A 19,692-nucleotide genomic window follows, 5' to 3' on the forward strand; every position below is an offset into this window, starting at 1 on the left:
CTGTCACAGTTTTCTATCTCAACCATCATGGGAGCACTTGTTCCAAGAGCCTCAATCAAATAGTTGTTCCATTGGTCTTGTGCGCAGAGAAGAACTTGTTGGGCTTATCAGCAGTCCACGTCAGAGGAGTAGACAATCTTACATCAAATTTATTGAACAGGAAATGTCTTTCATCCCAGGATTTAACCCTGTCAAGAATGACCTTGCAGACTTTTCAGGACCCCTTTTGTGGATCTGTTTACATCGAAAAATAATGCCCGACTTTGCAGATACGGTTCCAGGTTTCCAGAAGGAGGCATAGGGAGTGAATTTGTTGGTGATCAAGTGGCCGAAACATCTTCTGTACTCCTTCCACCCCTTTCCATTAATACCGAAACTCATGCTGAAGAAGGGGGAGTAACTAATCTTGGTGGTTCCATACTAGCCTCTGAGCTCTTTGTTCCACTCCTAAAGTTCCTGGCACTTCTACCCCCTTGGGCATTTCCAAGATTTAATTCTCCTTTCAAAGTCTCTCCATTCCCTTTTCTGCTCGTACTGTCAGTTTGAAAGTTGAGAAGTTCAATCTCTAAACAAAACGTCTTGCCTCTTCTTTAGTGGAGGTGATTCAGAGTTTCAAACATCCTTCCACTCTTAAGGCCTACTCTAGGCACTGGAAATCCTTTGTCACATTTTACATCCAACCTTACTTCTCTATCTAATGCAAAGGAACAGCTATTAAGTACTCTTGATGTTAAATGTGCTCTGTTGATTAATGTTGACAGGTGTAGGAAAGTAGGATTTGCTTCTTATGGTTACCCCTACTTTTTGCTAAATGTGATACTGTTTTTGACTAGTCTGACTGGGATCATTCTAATCAGGACCCCAGTCTACCTGCTTTCTCCTTAAACTATTATGTAGGTACTTAGGTATACTCCAGATTGGATACTGGGGTACCCTTGTCAGCATCGTCTGTGCCAGGTCATCATACAAGCTCTGTGCAGGACCTGTGGACTGTGCTGTGGAGCATCAAGGACAACCAAGTATATCTCCCTTGGAGTGAAGGAGTCACTCCCCTGCATTCGCAGGTACCACATCACGACTGACTGGTCTGCTGCTCCTGAGCTCCTACGGACTCTGAAGGCTCCAGCAACACAAGATGTGGGTTCCTACGTCCCTCAAGGTCCGAGCTGCCTTTAACCAAGTTTGAGGCCAGAATCCCTTGTGGGACTTCAATACCCATACCCCTGTGCAGCGCGTTCATTTGCAAGTGCATATGCTTGTTGGTGTTTCCCAAGCAAGTGCACTGGGCTCCGAGTAGCCCCAACCTCTGGCACCATTTCCTACCAAAGAACTCCGGCCTCCTCGCACCGAGTGCTCCGTGGGCTGCTGTTTGGTGAAATTGCTTGCGACTCCTGTGCCTCCGGCCTGTGAGTCCACTTGAGGGTCAACTTTGCTTTTGCTGGGCTCCACTGGTTGCTCCAGGCCTGCACTCACTCCCCTTGCTTTGGTGAGTCTCCTGGACCTTGCTGGTCCGAACCACAACCTTCTTTGACTGCCTGCGTGGGTTGCCGTTGCCAAGGCTTGTTGGTGCTCCCGCCGGATGTCGACCCCTCAGCACTCGACATCCTTCATTGGACAGCTTGTATCCGGCTCGTGGTTGTCCTCAACGTCTCCTGGTCCTCGTGGCTGCAGAGTGAAGAACACCTTTAACGCACTTGAAGCACCCGAAATCGGTCTGGCATTCGTCTACCGAGCCCCTGGTCACTCCTAAGTGACCCAGACTCTTTCCCCTCTGCTTTAAGGTAACCTTCTACAAGAATCTACCTTTGAATTCCAGTAGTCACTTTTTTCCTTCCAGCTGTGGCGCTTCTTCGAATTCCTCCATTGGGTTCGACTTCGGTTTCCGACACCACTTCAGACCTATGCACCCGGCTCCCCTGGGATAGGTAACTCTGGTACTACAGTATCCATGGGTGAGGTGACTTTCCAACCTCCTAACTTCCATGGGGCTTTTTCGAAGTACACTGGGAAGGGTCCTTAAACTTTAAAACTTCAACCGCGACTCTCAAAGAATTGTACGGGCCACGCAGTCGTGTTCCCAAACTGCACCCGTCCTCTGTGGTGTCCCTACTTCCTCATCTTGGAGGGTTCCTTGGGATCCTAGCGATTCTACATCCTCTAGACACTGTCTTGACTCGAATCGTGGTTCTTATACCACTATTTTAGTATATGGTTTAGTCTCCCCAGGAGCCCACTGGTTATTAGTGCTATTTACTATTGTTTCTGTGCTACAGTATTGTGTGCTTTGTGATTATCTCCATGTAGGAGATACTGTGTCGTACTAGAGAGTGTTAATTAATAAATACATAGTTTTATAACTACTCTGTGGTTCTCCTTTCATTTAACCAATGCTTAAAGGTTGCATTCTGGTAAAAATAAGCGGCTTACCATTCCTTCAAGACTGCCTGAAGGCTGCTCTCCACAGCTACCACTTGGATAGCTTTCTAAGGATATCTTTGACCTCTTAAATCACCATAACAGGTTTTTTGGACTGGGGCAAGGTGCCCACTTTAATTTGTGGGCAGTATATACCAGGCCAATTTCTCACAACAGGTCATAGCAATACAGAAAGCCATTACTTATTTGTGACTTTTGGACAATCTGGAAGGGGCAAAAGGACATCTACCGTCACGCTCATTAGGTGGCTCAAATCTACTATTCTCTTGCCACTGCAGGAACTGAATGCGAGTCTTCCCACCCAGGGTAGATCCACCAGGGCCATGGATATTTCTTGGGCGGGATTGCAGAGAGTATTGATCCTGGAAATTTGTAGAGCAGCAACTTGCACTTCAGAACATCCTTTTGTGAGACATTATCATCTTAATTCAGTTTCAGATTGTGAACTAAAATTGGGCTCTGCTGTTTTTAATGCTGCTTTATGAATACATTGGATGTATCTGTGCTGTACTCTACTGTGATTTGTTCTGTTTCTTTATTTAAGATTTGATGAGTTGCATTATCAAGGCTTTTGGTTCCTTAGGGTAAAGGACTGCAGCTTTGGTATATCTGACTTGTAATGACTGGGACGTGGATGATGGACGTAGGGGTACTGTCTCGGTTACTTGCCGGTAATCTTCATTACCCTTAGTCCATCTCATTCTCATCACAGTCATTACATCCCACCCACCCTCCCTTCTTTCAGTCCTTTCACAAAGGGGCTTAGATATTTACAGGAGGAGCCAGGAGTGCCAGCCCCCTTTATGGCTGCTAGTCAGGGTACATGGGGCCTGTTTCAAGATACTCCTGCTTTTTTCCTGGAGTAAGGTGATGAGGACGGGATGGACTAAGGGTAATGAAGATTACAAATAAGTAACTGGGGAATTGTTATCAATTTGCACTATTTGTGCAAACACTGCTTGTTTCAACCTTTTACTTTGCGCTCAACTCAGAATGAAGCTATAAGTAGGCACTGCATTACCCATTAGCGCAAAGCCTTTCCCCCTAGAATAATAAGCCCTTTATTTGCTATTTGGAGTACTTCGCTCTTAGGTCTTCATAACTTTCTTTCCACATAGGGTATCCATGCCAAATTTGTGTCCTTTTTTCCCAACATCCTAGGGATTCTGAAGGTGCCCAGAGTTTATGGATTTCACTGGATTGAACCAAGAAAATTGCCCAAATATAGCTACATTTGTATTTTTCTTTTTCTAATTGGGAAACAAGTGCTGCACAAGAAAGTATCTTTTTTCCTCCAACAACAAAATGCTTGCTGTGCTTGGACCACCATCTTCTTAGCTTTCAGGAACAAGCACAGTTGTATTAAAAAAAAAATGTTTTAACCAAAGTTTTTTCATTTTTCTAAGAGATGGTCTAGTGTTCCTATTTTTTGTGGGTTCAACCTACTTGCAGGTTGTGATAGAAACAGATGCAAAACCCATAGGTGATCAAAGCAAAACACAAGGAGATGATGGACGGAGCGTTGAAACTTATCAGACACTCGCCCCCAGTCATGTATCTGGGTTGAATCCCTCATCGTTCTTTAGCTCACTTCGCCACCCCTATTCAGACACACCTATATGCAAATCATTCTTGTCCCTGTGCCTCATGGGAACAGTCCAGCCCGAACTGCCAAGCCAGGATGAAATTGGTCCCAGGATACTTGTTCCCGGTCCAGGGAAGACATGGCTTGTCAGTTCGGGCTGAACTGTTCCCATGAGGCACAGGGTCAAGACTGATTTGCATATAGCTGTGTCTGAATTAGGGTAGCGAAGTGAGCTAAAGAACGATGATGAATTCAACACAGATATGTAAATGGGGGTGAGTGTCTGAAAACGCTTAACCAGTTATAACTGATGTAGCCTACATGCTTCCCTGAAATGTTGCTGATATAAGAGCAGCGGGAAAAACGTGAAAACCCGTATTTTCGAAAGTTTATGTTGTGTGCGCTTTTCATACACCTCATGCCAGTTATTAAAGTTTCCATAAAAAAACGTGCGCGCAATTATAGCAATATGCCAGTAAAGACGAAGGCTAATGCAATTAAGTGAGGTAATTGAAGTTATGATCCAGTCGTCAGACTGTTTGGATCAGTTATCCTCGGTTCGGCATGGTGACTCCATTAGTGTGTTAGTTGAGGGTTTAAACCTAGTGCTTTAATGATCTGCTTCGACGTTGGGCTATAGTTTTGCATGATGATCGTGGCGGCCATCTTGAAGTGCAGGGTCTGCGATTTGGCTAATGTAGTGTGACCAATATGTCGATATGGCTATTTCATAACTACCATGAAATGAATAGTTTGTTAATAGAGGATTATCTAAGGACTTTATCAATGGAGTGTGTCAATCTGCTAGCTTGTCGATCATGGTGAGATGAAGTGCAGTGGTGAATGTGTTGAATAGTGACTAGCGATAAAGCTTTACAAGTCTTGGATGTGCGAAAATAAATATGAATATACGAAATTAAATAAGTAAAAACAGCCATTTGTGACTACAATTTCATCTGTAACTTCTTGTCACTGTGGCCGACTCACAAAAGCAATATACTGTTATGTCTGCTAGCCCCTTCTGCTTGTCTATAGGGTTTCTAGGTACTCTTAAGAACCCGTGGTACCCAGAGCTAAGAACTGAGCTGCACCTCACAATGGTTTTTCATTGTGTACCGACTATACAGCAATTCATAAGGCAAAATAAGTATAATGAAAAATGGGTATGAAGGAAACTGGTTTATTTCTGAGATGTACACAAGAAACTGAATTTAGGGACAGTGGTTATTTGGAAACCTCTGAGTTTGGGGTTACCCATACTATCATCTGATTTAGAGTGTATTTTGAAAAATGCTTCCTTTCTTGCACTCTGATTTGCTCTTGAAAGCCACATAACCTCTGAAACTCGACCTGGGGACATCATATTTCACCTAGCAGAATCCACACTTTTTTTACAATGTGAATAGCTGTGGATTTTGGACCCTAACTTAGCCGCCATCCAGGGGAATCTACCAAACCCAAACATTTCTGAAAACTAGACACCCAGAAGATTCTAGAGTGGCATGACTTGTGTGGCTCTCACCAGGTTTTCTTATGCAGAAGGCCTTTTAACCATCAACATGTGATAAAACACACACATCTTACTCGTATTTCTGTGAGCGAAACTTGTAGAATGTTTGAGGAACCACTAACTTCCTACCACCCAATGTTCCCCCAAGTGCTTTGATAAAAAAATGTTACATCACTTGTGTGGCTGGGACTAGTACCTGTGACAGGAAAGGGCCCAAAACACAATATGGACACTTCAAATGTTTCCATTGAAAACCAACCCTTTTTTGCCATTTGGGCAGCTATGGATTTTGGGCCTAGCTCAGCCAGCACTTAGACATTTCTGAATACTAGACAACGAGGGGAGTCCGGGATGGTGTGCCTCACATGGATCCCACAATGTTTTCTTACCCATATTGCCCTGCAAACCTCAAACTTTGCCTAAAATTGCACATTTTCCTTGCATTTCTGTGACCTAAACTTCTGGATTCTGCAGGAATCCATAAACTTCTGACCGCCCAGTGTGCCCTCACCTGTCCTGATAAAAACGCAAACCCACTTGTGTGGCTGGGCCTAGTGCCTGCGACAGGAACAGATTAAATGAGGGTCAATAGGAGTCCCCTCACAAGTTCCTTACACACAAGATCTTTAATGTAAATGTAAATGTAAATGTAGGTATACTTATATAGCGCAACCTGTCACCACAAAGGGCATCCTGGCGCTTGCCTAGGGAACCCGTCCTGGTATTCCCCTGTGAGAAGCCCCGACAGGGTGTCCACAGGGTGAAAGTCAGGCATCCCGCCGCGAGGGGCCGTTGTGGAGATTAAGCAAGCTATTGCCCAGAGTCGCAGAGTGTGAACCCGTGAGTCGAGGAGGCACCGGGACGAGAATTATCGAGTCCGTGGAATTTTTAGCCCAAGACCCGCCGGGGCGGGGAATTGAACCCTGGTCCAGGACCGATCTCAGATTCCGGGTCTGCCGCCTCTAACCCCTGAGCCACACTTCTCCAGGGTAACATTTACGGTTTGAGCGGTTTTATCACATTCCATTGTACCCACTTCCATCAGTTATTTAAATAATTTCATACCTGTGTAGGACTTGTCCATGTATAAATTGTGACCTCTATGAAAAAATGCTCTGGCAAGTTCCCACACACTTTTTTTCACTGATTCCAAAAGTGGAAGGACAACCAGGGGGGCCGATTGAAGAATCCCCATCTGTGTACACCGTGAAATTATATGCATATGCTTTCACACAACATATATAGCTTAAAAGCATAATAGGCTCTCTTGCTGGTAATGTAATTCCTGAAAACCAAACGGCCCTTGAATAGAGATTTGTCCACAGATATATCTTGACCTGAAACATTGAACTCTGAGGCATGATCAACTAAAACGTCAAGGACAGGCCAAATCTTGAAGAGTCAGTCAGTCACAATCCGGATGATCTTGTGGAAACGCTGTAGCATTATCCACAAAATGCAGCATGCACTACAGAAGCAAAGACCAATCTTGACTTATGATCGCTGGAAAAATAGCAGTTGCCATTAAGGGACTAGTAGACTAATATAAAGACAAAGATGGCTTCCTTAGCAATTCCATCAAAAAAGCTAAGCCTCAGAATTGCTTCATTTCATGGATGTTTGTAGGAGTCCACTAAGTTAATCTACAGTGGGTCTTAAGTGACACACTGCAGTCCCTCAAATACTGTTCTGCATACAAATTGGTCTGCTCAACCAGATCATCCAAAAACACGTCATAAATAAAGAGCTGTATGAAGTTGATAGACAAAAAGTTCTCTGTAATAAGTCTACACCCTGCAACACCACTAAAGGCAGGCAAAACAAGCTGCACCTTGTTGGGGGTAACCCACGGTTAAGAACTTCCAATGGGGAACATTCCAGGCCCTAGCTGCAGTCCAGCTTGCTCATGTTGTACTAGTCACATCAATGTCCTCCTCTAAATGACGCACTCCATCAGCGCAAATAGTAATTTTATCATCATCAGATGACTCCACTCGAACAGAAAAGTCACTACCACAGTCTTGTACTTAGTCAGCGCTAATAGTGCATTCATCATCATCAGATGATTCCACTTAGACAGAAAATTCACTGCCACAAGGCTGAACTTGGTCCTCTGTCTCAGATGCAGAGTCAGTCTCAGAGCCATGTTCGGAGGTAGATTCAAACAGCAAACCATCATACTGCTGGGTGATCATCCAGCGATCAGCCATAATGCTTACTAATTAAATGTTCACAATAAAAAAAGACACCTATAAACAACAGAGTGTCAAATTAGAATTCAACAAACTGTGGCTGTATCAAACAGTAAACTCAACTACTGGAATATAATGGATTAGAAAGAAACTATCTGTACAAACCACACACTGAAATTTCTACTACAAAAAGATACCTTTTGCCAAAGACAACTAGACGGAGGTTCAACTGCACCTACCAGACATATCAAGCACCAAAGATACTCCACTATAAAGCCAAAACAAAGCAAAGAAATTACAAGACAGCACATTATAAATCTTACACAAATCCCAAAGTGGATAGGAAATAAAATAAAACAAACAAAATAAGCTAACATTATTACAACAGTAAAAAACGTACCAAACACATACGGCTATACAAACTGCAGATCTACCAATGCTAAAACCATAAGCTGGATACGCCACAGAGAAATTCGAAAAGGAAAAAACGTTAACGTCACAAATGCATATGATAAGAAATAAACCATTGAATATTATAAAACACGATGAAGTCTGCCCCGAATGACCGGTCTGAACAAGAAAAGACTGATCTACACCCAAGGAGGGCACTCCTTGCCAATGGGTTCGCTCCCCATTAACATAATTATAATGAATGTCCAGCGGCGGCTCCTCCTCTATGGCGGAGGAGCGTCGCAGCCCCCGTCAAACGCAACAGCTGCAAAACCTGAATAATAAAACAATAATAAAGCTCCATACAATTGAGTCTAGGGGCAGGGCCATGGGGATGACAGGCACGAGGGGGAGTGATAGGTGCACTGTTGGCAATGCGCATGTGGGTTTGGCTGGCCATCTCAGGACAGCCAAATAGACATGCACGCTGAAGCTGTCTCCAACCTGAGCTGCGTTGTCGGGTTGGAGACATTAGGCACAGGCTCCCATTCTCTCTGGGAGTGCATATCTAAGCTGCTCAGGCCAATCCTAACACTGCTCTCATGCAGAAGAGGAGCGTTAGTATAAGCCGCAGAGCAGTCTGGGAGCCTGTGCCTGCACTGGAGCCAGAAGAGCAGAGATGCGGCGGGCATTCAGGTACGTTTTTTGTTTTCTGTTTTGTCCCCATGCCACCAGCTGTGAATATCCCTGTTGTCTAGTGGGTTTCCGACAGCCTAAAAAATGGCCAATGTGCTGCAGGGGGGTGAGGGAGATTAGAAATTAAAAAATAATTCCCCTTTGAGGGGGCAGATCAGGTGTTTTTAGGGATGGCAGAAAACAGAAAAAACATATGGGAGCCGAATTGGCTAGCAACCCTTGCCCAAGGGGCCACTCTCTCACCCAAAAAAATCCCTTGTGACCTAGTGGCTACATTCCTACTCTGTGATCACCGTCTCACCTACAATCCAGCAGTAGGAATGCATTTTTCTTTAACCTTGGTGTTTCTCTTCCCGCCCGATCATTCTCCCAGGTGAGAGTACTTACCCAGAGCACCCTCTTCACAGAAGCGCTGCAATCAAATGGCTTCTATCTTGTCCCGGCTGCTAAGGATGACATTAATGCACTGAGTGTACGCTGATTTCATCATCTTATTGTGGGAGGGATCAGGGGTGGCAGCAGAAGTACTTCCCCTGCAATCCCCAGTTAAGACATGTGCCAAGGGCGGCTGCTGAGGTGATGGCCAGCGCTTCCCCCCACGTGTGGGTGCTAGGGCACGCTGGACATGTCCTTTGCACCTGAGCACCAGTGCTATGGATGTCTTCGGCACCTCCTCAGCACCCAAGAGGTTAAGGAAGGTTGCACTTGTGGGGTCCCACACTACTGAGATAACACTGTGTTGTGAACGTATCTAGGACCCTAATTAAATATTCCTGATTCATACCCTTATGTGGTTATGACATATCATATCCTTATAAAGGCATAAGAATCATATCCATATTTAGTCATAGCCAATGCAGTCCAAATACGGCAAGGCTACTTCCCTAGACTCCTAGAAAGTACAACGAGTTCTTTAAACAAACCAAGCCTCCAGCAGCCCGGGAATTGCCCCTGCTTCTGTTTTGATTTGTTCTAGAACTCCTGAGAGCCCTGAAAGAACTGCCAGTTCTTAGTGACAGTTCTTAGTGACGTCTTATGTCCAACCTTACGTCAAACTCGGCATCTTCCAAGTATAAATATACCAGCATTTGCCTTAACCAAACACACGGTGGTTTGGAGCAGAGTGGCTATCTACTTACCCAAAGCCCAGCTGATGCGAGTGCCAAAGGAAGCAGACCCTCTGAGAGAGACGCTGTCTTTTCTCCTGCTGAGAAATCCAGCTCCAGTGTTTCCAGTCACCCTTGCGGGTTGCTGGGAGATCGAGTCCTGAGAAAGAGATACAAGACCTCCTTCATTCTAAAACCAAGGTACAGAGCTGATTAGATCCTTAGAGAATTCTTGATTCAGATTCTTGGCAAAACTAACTTAACTTAAACTACAGCTCATTTACTCCTTCCCACGTACTAGGCTTAGGTTAGGTACACCGGGGTAGGGGTATTTTAGAAGCACCAGTTGAGTACGTTTAGTCATCTTTTATCATTGTATGTATTGTATATATTTTATCCGTTTTAAGTATCATATGGCTCAGAAACCATATAAATGCTTTCACAGTATTATTTCATAATACTCCTTTTACTGTACGCACTTTAGTTTATGACAAGTATTGCAATTGTGGCAATTCACTTCTCTTGCATGAGAAAGAGGACTGCTCAATAAATAACAACTTTTATTGAAAACACCCGTCTCTCTATTTTATTTATTGTTTTCACACGACTCTGGAGATATACTCCTTATTCTGGAGGGAGCAAAGTTGTCATGTTTATGCGGTTGTCAGAAGCTAATCCCTTCTTGTGTATTCAGGAAAGTTAACTCATTCCTGTTCACTCGAGAAAGTTTCTAGTGACCTCTGAGCTAGCTGGCATACATAATTAAGTCTAACATATTCAATAGAGACCTAGTCGGCCTCAGTCCTACTTCTAAATTATTGTTTATGTTATTCCAATGCGCAGAGCCTATTGGGAATATAGGAACTACACTACAACTGATAGAAGAAACTCACACTATAGTAATGATTCTGCACTGAGAAGAACAAACTAATTATTTATGTAACACTCTTTTTGGTGGATACTCATCTAACTGAATATTCCTTACCTGTAGAATATCTCCAGATGCCAGACTAGATACAGAAATTTCTTCCAGCAAATACTCGCTATTAGGTGATGCCATATGTCTCCACAGTGACTGCGTGCCACCTGGAACTGACGGAGCGGAGCCTCAAAGAAAGGCCACAGCTGTACACGAATGTCTGTTTCTTGCACCTTTCTCCTTCCACATCCTCAGAGACAAACAGCAGAACAATTTGTCTGAGACAGTGTTCTAAATTTCCAACTTGGAAACTTTGTAGATGTTAAAGAGGACACTCCACAGAACACGGACGCCAGTGAGGAATCTGCAGTTTGAATGTCCACCAAGATTTGGTAGATGGGCACCCAGCCACAAGAATAACATGCACTACATCCATGAGCAGGTTGAACCTGCTCTGTTAGTGCCGCTCAATCTCTAGGCACGGTGCTCTAAGTTGTGGGGATGCTTAGACAGTATGTTTTCACAAAGAGGCAGGAGGCTCAATAGGCAGATGCTCAGGCTTAGCCCTGCTAATTGTGTTGGACCCGCCCCCGAGGAGGGAGGGGGTCATGCAAGAGTGAAGCACTGCTGCTTTTGTTACTGGGGGCGATCTTGCAGCACCGCTCGAAAACCGACCCCAGTAACAAAAGAGGCCCACACCACTGCGAAGTCAGCCACTAGCCTCCCGGTAAAACACCAAATGCCCACTACAGCCAGTCTGGCCTTGCTCCTGACCCAATCCAGGACTATCAGAATGAAGTGAGCCTAGCCTATGCTGATGTTCCTTTGAACATGGGGCAGAGGAGGTAAAGTTGTGAAGCCATACAGAAGACCAGAGTCCCACTTCAGACAGAATGCGTCAACCAGGCAGCCGTGGTGGAAACTCCAACATGCAGTAATCCTGACACCGCATTCTTGGCGGTTGTAAAAAGATCTAGACAGGGTTTGCTACACAGGGCAAAGATGCCTTAAACCACTTGTTGGTAAAGAAGCTATTGATGGCCTGCCAGTAGGTGTCTGCTGAGCTCGTCCGCATATCACTCTGCAAACCCGCTTAATGACTGATTGTCATAGGGATCTTCTGAGAGTTCAACTTCTTCCAGGGTCTTAGCGCCTCTTGCACCAGGCCTATGACATGACCTCACACAGCCTTGCTAGTTGCAGTACCACATGGCAGTTGTGTTATCCGTGAGAACCTGAACCAGCTTCCTTTTGATGAACTATAGAAATGCCTTTAGGGCCAATTTAATGGTGTGAAGCTCCATCAGGTTGATGAGCGGACCCAGCTCCGCCAGGGACCAGAGGCCTCTTATCTCCACCTCTCCCACATGATCTAGAGATGATGCAGGCATCACAACTGGAAGCTCTGGATGGGCTACGGAGAACGATTTGCTGTATGTCAGGTTGGAGTCGGGTAGCTGCCACTGAAGGTCCTGGATGGCGTTGTCTGAAATACAGATGTTGTGTGACATCCATTGTTGAGTCTCTTGCAGGTATAGCTTCTCAACTGCTCGGCAGTTGAGATAAATGCTTATTGCTATTGTTGTATACTATAGGGATTTATGCTTATTACATGCCATGATTTTTGTATGCTTTTTATGCGTATACCTGTACTAGATTTTCCCCTCATTACTACAAATCTGCCTGTTCATGTCAACACACGTCAGGAGAGGGCAGTCTTGCGTAGCGTCCCGCTCTTGACCCTCGCAACCACAAGGGGGTACACCGACTCCGTTGTCAGGAAGGGAGCCCCGTTTGTTTTCTCTAACCCAAGGGCCCATTTTGGGCCTCGCACAGCCGTCGCCCCTGGCTGGTTCTCCTTGGCCCCTTTCCTGATCGGGCCCAAGCATTGAGCGTGGGATGCATACGTAGGCCAATTGGTCTACTTTTGGGCTCTAATTGGCTACACACAGTCCCATTTCTACTCCCCCTCACTGATGTGTTATTTTAACGATCTGCACTGCACTTGGTTTGAAAACATTCACAGTGTGGACTGGACCCCTGCATGGGCTACAAAAATAGGGTTTGCTCTTAATAGGAACGGAGTGCTTGTTCTGTTTATTTCCCTGAAGCCTGCAACAGTTCTCCCCAGTGGGCTGCAAATATTGTGAGTACAGCACAGGCGGAGGAGCCATTTTCACTGATTGAAACAGTTGGAGTTGGCTCTCTCCATTGTTGTGCGTTGAGATAGACTTGGCTACATATCATCAATCTTTTCATCATGACTGAGTGGGTGCCATTTGAGGAGGAGGAATTAATGCCCTAATATGATGAGGGACTAGGGTGCCATTTGGATGATGGTCTGGTTGACACTCTTGACCCTGCAGCTGCCTGTCAACACGGCAATTGAAATCTCGGTCCCTCTTACTGCTAATAAGGCCTTGGTGGTGGCCTTGAAGCCCATTACGGCATGGCTGTCTTTATTTGCCAAATGACAGTGATATGATCAACAGGAAATTTTGATCCATCTCTCAAGGCAAAAGTCAAGTCAGCTGAATAGCCTCATGTGGACGCCTTGTCCACTCCCTCCCAAAGTTCTCTATTGGAAATCACCAATATTGTTGGCCCTTCCACTTGCAATGGGTCTCATTCCAAGCATAAGGCGGACATGGACACAGATTCTATGCATACGGACTCTACTCATTCCGATCACGATGTCACCATGATGCGCAAGAAGCCCAAAAAAAACACCTCTTGTTGGTCTCTGGCCCCTTCCTTTTCCCCTTCCAATCCCCTCAGTTTCAACCCGGAGGACATTGTCCATCCAAGATCGTCTGACTGGCTGCCCGCTCCGGCTGAATCAGAATATCTGCATGATAAATTTCTCAAACGGTTCAACAAAGAAGTTCGCAATATGCTCAGGGCTGAGTGCCCAAGACCATATCTTCCGAACTAAGTTGCTGAAACTCCTGAAATTGACTCTAGTATGCTAACCTTTCTAAAAACGTTCAACAAGAATGCAAAGAATGGGAATTACCGTGCTTGTTTCAAATGCCAGGATAATATGCTTGATCTGGCAAAAATACTGGAAATAACCTTAACCCCTAAGGAGACTGGTTCCCCTATCGACCCCAATTTCCTGTCAGAATGGAGCTAACGTGTGATATGCACCTGCTGGGAAACGCCAATTGTGCTATGTCCTCAGAGAGAAGAAAGTTCCTCCTAATGCATATGGACACAAACATGACTTAGCTAGCTTTGGCGGAGGCTGGAACCTTGGCAGATGGACACCTCTTTGTGGATACATTTGTGGAAGACATCTCCAAATAGGTTACCAAAATTACAACCCGTGACAAGGTACAATCCAGCCTAAAAAAGATGTTCCAGGCAAGCCTTTTTAGATGGGCTAGATGAGGCAGGGACCGCTCGCCATGCTGTCCCTACTATCAATGCCCTCCCAGAGGATCTTATGGACGTGGTTGTGGAGACTGGCATGACTCCACAAAGGAGGCACATTCTTTCCATCCTGAAATAATTTCTCCAGACACTGCTTTAACAGAGGCGGACCCAGAACCAGATTCCAGTCCAATAATTCCACAGGTAAGAGTCATTGATGCCTCCGAGGTTCCGTTGGGGGATCAAGTCCATTTCTTTCTCTGCAATTGGAGCATTTTGGCTCGAGGTGCATTGGTCTTACAAAGCATTCAGAGTTTTCAGGTTGGAGTTCTATCAGACGCCTTTCAACAGGCATTTTCCCTACAAGAGTCAGGTTTTATAGATGCCGAAATAGAAGATTCGCTGCAGAAGCGCGCAATAGCCTAAAGCGATTTTCATCCTGCAGCAACATCTTTCTAATACAGAAGAGAGGGGGAGGACGTAGATTGGTCTTGAATCTGTGAGATGTCAATTCTAACATCACGTAGACACATTTCAAGATGGAAGGTATCCATCTTCTGACAAACTTGTTACAGAAAGGGGACTGGATGGTCTGTTAGGACCTCAAAGCTACTTCTCTATCCTTTCCCATTTTTTCTCCACAAACAATGGTTCCTTCAATTCAGGAGGAAAGGCAAGTGGCCGGAATATTTGGTCCTTCCTTTCTGTCTTTCTTTGGCACCATGGTGCTTCACTAAGGTGATGAAGTCAGTGATAGCCCACCTCAATGAGAAGGGAGTACACATGATTATTTATCTTGATGATATTCTGATCATGGCAAACTTCCAAGAGTTATTCGCTCTACACCTGCAGATGGCTATATCTCTTTTACAAAACGTGAGATTTGTAATCAACAAGACCAAATCAAACCTTTGTCCATCTCAGTCCGTAGAGTTCCTGGAGTTTCCGATTGACTTGAAGTCCGCTCAGTTGAGGCGTCACAAGACCAGGCTACGGGACATCAAAAAAGAAGTGAAGTTGGTTCTCTCTTCACAGACAGAGTTCCTGCTGGTGATCGCTCGTCTTGTGAGTCTGTTGGCCTCATCCATACAAGCAATATTTCCAGGTCCCCTCTACTATAGAGCCCTTCAGAGGTTAGAAATTCAGCACCTGAGGAAGGGGTTAGCTTACATGGATCAAGTTCCTTTGACTAAAGAGATGAGAGCAGAGCTTTGGTGGTGGTTGGGCCACGTAGACCTATGGATCGACAGGGCCATCTTTGGATCGCAGCCAGAAGTAGTTATAGAGTCAGACGCCAGCCGATGGGGTTGGGAGCGCGCTGCAGAGATGTCTCAACAGGTGGCAGATGGTCTTATCAGGAGTTAAAGCTCCACATAAATTGATGCTACTTGCCATCGGGACCCTATCCCCCAAAAAATATGTCTTGCTGCATCCTCCTCAGGATGGACAATATATAAGTGAGGTACATCAACAAGTTGGGGGGGGGTACCAGATCGCTTCTATCAGTGGAGCAATACTGCCTGAGCCACAGGAAATCTGTTGTTGTGGAATATATTCTGGGGAAATTGAAGGTTGTTGCAGATTGGAATTCCCGGCACCTGATAGATCACAGCGACTGGAAGCTCCATCCTCAATTGTTCAGGTTAATGCAGAATGTTTTGGATCCCTGCAGGGTAGATCTCTTTTCATTCAGACTGTATTGCCAATTGGACAAGTTCTTCAGCTAGAGGCTAGACCCGCTACCGAGGGCGATGGACACCTTTTCTCAGGACTGGTCGAAGAGCCTGAATTATGCCTTTCCTCCTTTTGCAATGATCCCCAGGGTAGCGACTCAGATCAAGCATCAGGTACCAGGAGTAGTGCTGGTCACCACTGTCTGGAAGGCACAACCTTGGTTCCCTGTCCTGTTGGAGTTATGCTGTTATGTCTCACCACATGCTGAAGGATATGAGAGTTCCGGACATTGAAGGTACTGTATTTACTCTGAAAGGAGTTTTTTTTAATTCCTACTAGCAGAACTAAAATGTTTTCAAAATGTATCACTCATCATGCATTTTCTGCTAATGATAAGCTATGTCTGGTCAAATGTTTAAAAGCATATGAAGAATGTACCCGTGCACTGAGAAATTATGCTTCTGGTCAGGTATTGATTGCTTTGCAGAAGCCTTTTAAACCAGTGTCATCTGCCACTATAGCTAGATGGTTAAAATTAGTAATGGCAGAAGCTTGAATCGATGCTCATGTTTGCGGTTCATTCTGTTTGAGGTGCTATGGCTTCTAAATCCTGTATGTTGGCTTTGACTATTCATGATATCATTAAATCGGCCGACTGGTCATCTGATTCTACTTTTAAACAATTCTGTTATAAACCGGTGGGGAATATGGCCTCTGTAGTGTTCAATAAGCTTTAAACTAGCATAATCAGAGCCTCCAGTCCTGACATAGAATAAAAAATTGGCTAGCATTCGCACCAAGAATTTTCAGTTTTATTAAGGACACATAGGAGAGGATTATCCCAACCAGGAGTATCAGTCATTGAATGTGAATGCTAAGATATTGACTGTTCTCTCATTGTTTTACCCTACCTGTATTTTTAATTATGTGTGGTATATGGATATTATGGTGCATTATTTCTTTTATAGGCTCAGATCAGAAGACGGACTGAAAACGCTTAGATATCGTACCCAAAGTTCGCGCTTTTTCTTCAGTTGCTGGTTGAGCTGTTGCTCACGTATTGGTGACGTCTGATGGAGTTTCCCTTCAGCTTAAATTTGTTATTGTTGGCCGTCAAAGTTCTTATGGACTTCACTTAGCAACGAAAGAGGCCATCAACATGGTGTTCACTGTACTTATATGGGCTACTGAGCCATGATTGGCGGTTAATGGACAGAGCATCATGGGATATGTAGTTCGTATTATATGTAAAATGTTTTTCTTTGGCTGCTGTTTTTTTGAGAAGGAAAGAAAGAGAAGCATAATCCTCGCCTCCGAGTCCTTAATAGAATTGAAAATTCTTGGTGCGAATGCTAGAAGATTTTCTATACTAGATCCATGTAGGAAGGACCTGGCTGTAGTAACATAGTATCACGCACGCCTACCAAAAATACTGTGGACACAAGCAAAGTGAAACCAAAAATCCTTGGGAGTACATGGCCTAATGGGAAACCTAGTTTCTTGTTTTGTGCAAAATTGTGTGTGCATTCTCCATGCACAGAAAACCTCTCTCCAGAGAGTGTCAGTACTCCGCAAGGACCTCAAGCCTTTCCTTCCCTTAGGACTCAGAGCAGAACAGGTTTGGATAATCACTCTCCGAGCTTGCTGAATCTTAGGAGGCAAGCCATGTCAACAAGGAGATAATTAGGGAGAGTGGAGGGATCCGCTATAGGCTTTAGCAGTAGATTGACTTATGATTTTCTTTTCTTTTATAGGGCACATACCTGTTGCAGATTAAGAGATTGCAAAGAAAGGTAAGCACAGGAGCAATAATATGGAAATATTTTTAATGATGAAAACATGGGAAGGATCCTTCAGGCGGAGCCACTTTGGTCAACCAAAGAAGAATAATAGCTTTACCTTGAAAAAGAAAAGCAACACGACAGTAACCTCTGTTTGTGCACTGATTTCCCCAGGTTTCTTTCCTACATTTCAGCCATTCCTGCCTTGATTTATCCCTCCAGATTTTTACTTGTGAATAATGTGCATAGAAAGTACTGCAGATGCCGACTTTCCCCCCACACCTTATAGTCATGATTTGCATGTTACCAGCTGAATCGGGATTTTCTCCAAACTTATGAAAGCTAAGAAGGCATTGCTTGAAAAAAAAAGCCACACTCTTCAGTGTCGTTTCATCGAAATGTATGCCATCGTACACCCACTACTCACTACTCTACAACAGCTTGACAGCATGCATGCTGATACTCAGAATGCAAGGTGTGTTGCCTGAGATGACTAGAAGGGAGCGTCCCATGTATGTGGAGACTTGCTTTGTGACTGGTTTTTCTAATTGCAATATACATCATAAAACACACCAGTAAATCAAGGAGTTCCATTGTACCAAGAAGACATTGATAGAAGAGACAAGCACTGCTTCATTTATTTGGTAGTGAAGAAGTACTGATAAAAGAAGCTTTGGACAGCCCTATTCGTCTGTCTATTCAATTATTATTCATATTTTGGTTCTGCCCACCACAGCATGGTGCAATTGTCCAACCCACTTCAGCCATTGGTACTATTCACTGTGACAGCACGTTGCTTGTGCACTTGCGCATATCTGCCTAAACTGTCGCCCCGATCAGTGCCAGGGTTGGAAAGCCAACCTTTGTGTTAATTTCTTGAATTTTTATTTATTTTTTGCGATAGGTCATATTTTTTTTTCTTCGCAAACCTATGCATGCCACCTTTATGGTTTAAATCTTTTTATTGAATATACAGCAGACAGACATTCAAGACCCTCAGCTCCTGTACAGTAAGCAAGAGAAACAACAAATATCTAAGTCAGCGTTGCCAATGGCAAAAAGCATGGAGCGGGTCTGCCAATGCAACATTTGAGAAGAAAAAGAACCCCCCCCCCGGCCAGAAAACCCCCTCCCCAACCCCACCCACGCCCACCCCTTCCCTCCCTAACCCACCCACCCCTCGTCCACTAGGAAATAAAGGAAAGGAGGAACAGAAGGGGAGTGAATGTAGTGATCAGCAGCGAGGTCCACGGGCCTTTCTAGGAGCTACAGTGGGAATCTGAGTGTCAGGAAGGCGTAGCAGTCGTAAATATCGGGGGCATGTCAGTTCCCTGAAATCCGGTGCCATTAATGTCAAGAATGGTCGCCATAACTCGGGGAATTCCGACCCTCTACCAGCCAATGTCAACGTGAGTTTCTCCATGCCCAACACCATCCAAAGCCTTTGGAGCCAGCCCGTGTGTGAGGGGAGTTGGTCGGACCTCCATAGAGCCAAGATGTTTTGTGTAGCTGCCCCAAGGGCGATGGCGATCATCCTGTCTCTCTGGGATTTAAGGGGATATGTCAGGGGATTGGGTAGACCAAGTAGGATGTAGGAGGGAAAGCGTGGAAGCTGTGTGTCCAGGTGTAGATCGACCTCATCCAATATCTGCGTCCAGTAGGGTTGCAGGCGACTGCAGTCCCACAGAACATGGACCAGGGTGCCCACCTCCCCACACCCTCTTCAGCAAAGACTGCTCCTGCAAGAGTCGAACTGGTGGAGTCGCTCAGGTGTGTAGTACCAGTATGTGGCGATTTTTGTTAGTGTTTCCATGAGACCTGCATGGTAAGCTGAATGTCGTACCCTGTAATAGATGCCCTCCCACTCCTTGTGTGTGAGAGACCTCCCCAGATCCCGCTCCCATCGAGCTTGCCCCGCATTATATGTATGTGTGGTGTGAGCAAGCAGCTATTTATACAGGTCAGCGATAACTTTCTTGTCGGAGGTACGGGTAATTAACCACTTTTCGTAGGAGGTCAGTAAACGCT

The 19,692-nt window shown here is 44.9% G+C and overlaps 1 long non-coding RNA gene across 1 annotated transcript in view; it reads left to right on the forward strand.

Moving 5' to 3' along the window:
* The window catches only part of LOC147724471 (uncharacterized), a 134,019-nt gene that overhangs the window by 26,351 nt on the left and 87,976 nt on the right, over positions 1-19,692 (forward strand). The window contains exon 2 of the long non-coding RNA XR_015309918.1: positions 17,638-17,676. This is a non-coding gene — a long non-coding RNA (uncharacterized LOC147724471). The remainder of the gene's footprint in view (positions 1-17,637; positions 17,677-19,692) is intronic.

This window comes from Lissotriton vulgaris, chromosome 4_1, assembly GCF_964263255.1.
Source record: "Lissotriton vulgaris chromosome 4_1, aLisVul1.2, whole genome shotgun sequence".
Classification (NCBI taxonomy): domain Eukaryota; kingdom Metazoa; phylum Chordata; class Amphibia; order Caudata; family Salamandridae; genus Lissotriton; species Lissotriton vulgaris.